Source organism: Protopterus annectens, chromosome 7.part0 (assembly GCF_019279795.1).
Source record: "Protopterus annectens isolate FY-2018-M chromosome 7.part0, PAN1.0, whole genome shotgun sequence".
NCBI classification, from domain to species: Eukaryota; Metazoa; Chordata; order Ceratodontiformes; family Protopteridae; genus Protopterus; species Protopterus annectens.
The window spans coordinates 761,424,774-761,431,956 of NC_056739.1; positions in this window are offsets into that span (position 1 = coordinate 761,424,774).

The window sequence follows — 7,183 nt, forward strand, 5'->3', positions numbered from 1 at the left end:
CTTGCCATACTATGCATCCCTGTCCAGTGAAGCTGCACATCGCCCCTCTTTGTGACATGGTATGATGACCGCATGCCACATATATAAATAACCATGTGGATCAGTTCTGTGGCACTGCTTGAACTGGCCACTGAAACTTACCTGTCTGTTGCCTACAGCTAGGTAACCTGTCTGCCTAGGCTCATAAATGGCCCAGGGCATATAGCCTACTAGATCACTATGACCATACATGCTATAGTTGATATCCAACCCTGCAAATACCATCAGGCTAGCTATTGTCCCATGTGTTACACATGTGCAACACAGGCAATTCATGACAAGATGCTACACAGCTGTTCAGTGCCATGTAGATGTATATGGCAAAACACATACATGCTTGCACGTCTGCAGGGTCACAGGTCATGTCCCTAACAGCTATGTATGACTATATATGTGACATATACACAGCATTATGGTCAATTGAATTAATGTGAACACATCCAGGCATGTGCTGATAGGTAAAGACACCAGTACAGGCAAACAGACATGCCCACATCGAGACAATATCCACATGGAATATGAGTAATGTCATCACATTACAAACACATATATGGTGATAACATCACATCACCAGTAAGTGTCAAATGTGTGTGACTTATACATGTCAGTGGTATTAGTGTCATGTAGATTTGCTAAGACTTAATTGTAATCTTAATAAATGTGATACATATGTATTTTCAGCTGTGTTTCTGTACTTATCTGTGAGTTACTGTGACCTGTCTCCATCATTATGTCTTCCAGGTATGCCATGGAACAGGCTGCCAGTGTACACCCACTTGGAGGATGAGGTCCTCGTCCCATACCCCCTCGATAACTATACAACACTCTTCAGCTATGTGCCACAGGATGATGAGCAGTGGGATGCCCTGTGGGAGGAACTCTGCAGGAGGGTAAATGATGTTGGTGGTCACAATTGCACCTATCAGCAGGTGCGCCGACACTGCACTGACCTCATAAGATGGACAAAACAGTGTGCTAATGCAATCACCAGGGAACAAGGTGCAACAGGTGGGGGGCCACTCACCCAGCCCCCACTGACACGTACCGAGGAACTACTGGCCAACCTAAGGACACCTGCAGATCTCCATCCATAAGCTTTAGCTAGTAATGTGGAGGTGCGTGTCTCTCAACCATCGAGCCTGGAGTTGCCTGGTAAGTCAGTACTGCACATATAACACAACTATATTTCACATAGTTATATGTGTTACTGTACAATATGCAATGTAACATCATATGCAAGGCATGTATGCACACATGCACATACTATAGTCTGCTACTCTATGTATGCACAGATGTGCATACTCCATAGTATAGTGTATTGTATTGGCTTATGTGCTAACATGGACATTGCACCCTGTAGCTATCACACAGGTGTGGATAATGATCTTACTGCTGTGACACTCCTGTTTAGGTACCTCTGGCATTTTGCAGTGATAGCAGGCTGTGTCAGGTGAGATTGTTATTATTTACCAGGCTTAATAATGCACAGATCATATTAATTGTATGCTATCTGTCATAACACACGTACTCATAATGTATGGTGGTCCTGTTAATAGACACTGGTCAGACCTGCAATGCATCACAGTGGTTACCCATGTGAAACAATTGAAGACTATATGAAACACCTAAACTAAACCTTCCAAACTGTCATTGATAGATGTGTGGACAACTGTGAATACAATGGTGGAGGTGTGTTTCACTGTAGGGACAGGTACTACATATCAGCATTACACATGTTGGGAATAGAAACAGTGCTGTACAGAGAGCATATGTGTGCACACACTCTAAATGTGTTGGAGCTGGAGTATTACTGGCCCACAGGATACACCCTTGTGGATTATAACCTTGCTATGAATCTCACACAATGTCATGTGCTATCTGACATGTCCATGACATGTAGTGGGCTGACTGCAACACAGCTCAACTATCCTGCAAAACATGATGTCTCACATCCCATACATACCACCCTTTGTCTGCATAACCCTGTCCTCAGTGGAGCATATGACATCTATGGGTGTATGTCATAAGGGATAACACTGACATGTGAAATAAGATGGCCATAACAACCATTGAACAGAACATGTGTGCACATGGCCATGGAGGATGGCCAGAGACATGAAGCAACACACACAGTAGAAGTGATGTACTTGTGTGTACACCCTGTTGTACATTTGCTCATCACAATACAACTATGGCCTTTGTGTAATGGTGATATTGCAAATGTAAAACACTAAACATCATACAGGCCTGTGCACAGCTTGTGTAGGCATAACATGAAACCACCACATAACATGTCTTGAACATCTTGAGTGTGTCACGACATGAAAGCATTCACCTATACAGTATCCAAATACATACATGTGTTGCACAAATACACATACAACCACATCAGGCCATAGATACAGTACATTCACCTTGGTGTCAGACATCACTGTCATGCCTGCTCCTCATGTGTGTAAGGTACACAGATGGCATGTGGGACATAGAGTACTGCTAAGTTAGCCATGTATGGGCATAGTTGCCAGGCATCAGTAATATGGTTGTAGATGTGCAGGGGTGTCATTCGTATACCCTTCTGTTCCCTGTATCACACATTCCACATTAGGGTTTAGTGTGTATACACCTCAGTGGGTCACATTCCACATTAGATATGTATTGTATGCAAACATAGTCATGGCTATGAACTGTGTCAGTAACTCACACTGTATAGCAATTGTGAAGCCACATGATGCCCTGCAATGGCTATGCACATCAGCTCAATGTGCAGTATGTCACTGCATATTTGTAGGGCGGACAGACAACATTGCATCAGCTGAAGTCCTATGTTAGTATAACACGTCCCTGCATTGGAACACCATTTCCATACTGTAGATTGGAAAGGACACTATTGCGTTACACATGTTTGCATGTCATTCAATATGTCATCAGAAGACATGTCATACTACATGTGATTGGCAAGGTCATATGTCACACAGCAGGCCAGTGTACTGTAAACCTGCACTGGTCTGTGGCACCATTGCAAAGTAGAGACAGCCATGTCAAACATGTGTGCACAGCCCCATGCACAATGTCTGTAGACTCAGCTCAGGGGTAGGCAGAATAATGTTGAACAGACATGTACTGCTTTGGGGGAGATATGCAAGCTAGGGCTCAGGCAAACATAATATTCAGTCGACATACCCACTGATATCACTCTAATCCCCTCCTTACCACTCTTCAAACAAAAAATCAAACTGTACTTCCAAAATCACTGGCTCTGCTCCTGCAGGACTCCTGACTTGATCTTCTTCTTTCCCCCTACACTACTAGAATTTTTACACTATACTTATTTACTTTACTTATTCCTTCTTCCTATTGCCCTGTTACTCTCCTCCTATGCTCCTACCCTCTCCTCCTTTTTCTCTCCCCTCTCCTCTTTTCCATCACATTACCCTTTTCTTCACTACACTATTGCCTCTTTCTCTCTTCTTCCTTTGTATTTCTTCTGTAATTCCCTTCTTATCTCCCATTCTACTTTTTTCTCTCCAACGGATTATCAAATATATGTTGCTAATCTTGATGTTTTGTAATGTTTCTACTGAATAATTATATTTTGAGTGTGTTCCTTAGGAATTTTGTTTTTTGTGTTACTAAACGTATATTCTTTTTGTACTGAATTTATTTTATAATTTATCTCCTTGTAATTTAGTATCTGTGGAGCTTTTCTCCCCGGGCCTCTACTGAAAATGGACATATATCCAGCTAGACTAGCCCGGTTAACAAATGTAAAATAAAATAAAATAAAATAAAAATAAAATACTGCTCATGTTCTCACACATAGAGGTGGTGGCCAACACAAAGCATAAGTGGCAGATATACAAAGGTTAGCAATGGTCTGTTAACATGTGGTGTATGTTGCACACACCATGGCAGTGCTGTGCAATGGTGCAAAGTGCATGCATTGTGTTGCAGGTATGGGGCATAGGCTACTAACACAAATGGTGCAGTACAGCTATGTATGCTAACCAACACTATAATTGTGGAAGGTGCATGCCGTCTGCTATAACACATGCATGCTGTTGTGTGCAACTCAGGGATGTATGATAACTACCACTATAATTGTCTAAGCTGAATTCCATCTGCCATATCACCTGCATGTAGCATGTGTCTGTGTGTGTCTGTCTATGTGTGTGTGTGTGTGTGTGTGTGTGTGTGTGTGTGTGTGTGTGTGTGTGTGTGTGTGTGTGTGTGTGTGTGTGTGTGTGTGTGTGTGTGTGTGCGTGTCTGTGTGTGTGTGTGTGTGTGTGTGTGTGTGTGTGTGTGTGTGTGTGTGTGTGTGTGTGCGTGTGTGCATGTGTGCATGTGTGTGTGTGTCTGGTATAACTTGTAATGTACAGTTCTTGTCTTCCCCTCACAGGTGTTGATGTAGGTGCATTTCCCTCCTGTGGTCTACCTGATGTTAGTGTCCCCACAGACTCTAGTAGTGATGATGATAGTATGATTGAGGCACAGGCAGGGATGTCAGTGGCTGAATCTGTGCCATTGGTTGCCATTCCACCTGTATTCCCATCATCTTCGCACACAGTTCCCCTGCCTACACATACCCCATCACCACTGGCCATAGAGGAAGGACAGTTGGTGGGTGGTAGCATGGAAGAGGGAAGTGTGGAGACTATGGAAGGTGTGCCTGCACACCATGATCCCAGTCAACTGACTGGTGATGTTCCACACAGGCATGTGCCCGGCACTGCTCGTAGGAGGACCACTGGCCAACATGCCCCTGTGAGACAAAGCACATCAGCTGGAGTCAACAGACGCATGTTTCGGGCTGTAATGGAGACAGAGGCACATGCTGAATGGCACAACAGAGAAGGTCTGAGGCTTCAGAGGGCTGCTGTCCATTCATTAACTGACAACATCCAGGCACTTGCAAATGCTCACCATTGTCTTGCAAATGTTTTGGATAGATGGTTGGGTAACATGGTGGGAGTCCTTGACCGTGACATGTCAATCCTTGAGCGTGGAATGTCTACACTGGAAGATCTGGTAGGAGTGAGGCATCGGGCACGTGGACGTGGGTCAGCTACATCACCTGTTGAAGGTCTACGTGAACATGCTACTGCACATGCCCACTTCCATAGTGGCAGTAGCAGCATCAGTGCAGCTGGTGCTGTGCAGTCCACACCAGAACACAGCAGGCCACGTGTACGTGGTCCTGGATGGTCCCAACAGGGGCACGATTCCAGTGGAAATGTGTCATCAGACAGTACCCAATCTGGACCTCTGCCTGGTAGTGCCCATGCAATCCCTAGCTGGTGCAGGTCATCTGGCCGTGGCCGGACACCGTGAACTGTGAAACCTGCCTTGTACAGTCTGCAGCTATCAGTATTACCCCAGTGTAGGCCAGCCACATGCCTGACCTGTGTGCTTGCATACACACACACACACCAGAAACAAATGTGGGGCACCTCAACACATACACACATAACATCCACACACACCCAATGATATCACAGGCCCTGACACATGCACACAATGTCATCCAATGGTGCAGCCTAGGCCTCTAGCTAACATTATCACCCTGTGCATATGATGATGCCTGTGCCACATCCCTGTCATCCACACCATCGGTGCAGGGACATGCTCATATGGTATGATGCACAGGGTGAACATACTAGGTAGACAATTGTAGATTAATATTGTTGAGTAGTGTTGACAGACAGCAAACATGCTATGTATTACAGTTTTAGAATGCATTTTGTACGTTTGACAGTATGTATCATGTGTAACAACACTAACAGCATGTTGATCTTGATGTTCTGCCTTCCTCTTTCAGGTGTAGTTGCATGTGCTGGAGGATGTCGGTGTTTGCGGTTAGTGTCCCATATTTACATGTTGACTACTCACAGGTCTATATGACAATACCTGCATGCACTTTGTAGCTTCCATATCACAGTTATAATCTCCCATGTTTCAATTATGTTTACTGTTCTAATGATCCAAGAGTAAGATAGCTGTGTAGTAAGCTACTGTGTTCAGAGCCATCTCATCCATAGTGGGTGACATCACAGGTATAGTTACCTGGAGTGGGGAGGAGGTAAAAGAGTGGTATGGCAGATGACAAGGGTAAAAGCCAGTGGAAATAGTGGCTTCTCATTGGGAAGCAGTAATACCCACTGCCATGACAGCATGCAAACACAGACACACCCACACACTCAGGTATTCACAGACACAGTAACACACACTCTGACACACACACACACAGTTGCCAGTGTTCAGATGAGGACCCCTGCCTATGTGCATGTCATCATTATAGTACTGCACAATTATAAGATGCGTCACAGAGATTACACATATACAGGTAGTCAGAATGGCCTAAGATCGAGGACATCAACAGGGATACTACAGTGCAGTGAGTGTATGTGGGGAGGGGGTTCTTCAGTAGGTTATGTAACAACAGGTCACACCCCAGGGTGTACATGTTAACAGGTGGTTAGAATGCCCATCTAAGATTGATGATATCAACAGGGATACTAGATTGCATTGAGTGGATGGGGGAGGGGGCATTAACATTTCACTATGGTAAAATACAGCCATACACACGGACAGCTACACACACACACACACACACACACACACACACACACACACACACACACACACACACACACACACACACACACACACACACACACACTGTGGCATTCACAAAGATATACACCTATGTCACACACCTACAGACACTTGACATGTGTGAGGTACAACCACCTGCCTATGCCTTTCTTTCTACACTTCACTCTGTTCTGATGTCAACAACAGTGTTCAGGAGAGTGAAAACATGTGGGATGTATTCCCAACCATACATGACATATATGGACACACACCCACATGTGTCAGTACTGTGAATCAAACACCTGCCTATCTCATGATAGGTATTACAGAAGTACAGCACTATCGCATTTGCTGCAAAGCTTACCGACTCTTTCCTTTGCCAGCTGTGCTGATATATGCACAATATATGCACAGGGGGGGTATTACTGTTAAAGGTGTCAAGAGGTTTGCCTTTAGTGTCATCCTTACTGCATTCTATATTGTCTGTCTTCCACTTCAGTTAACAAAAGCTGACCTTAGTAGTTACACATGTTATTGTAAGAATGGTTGTAAC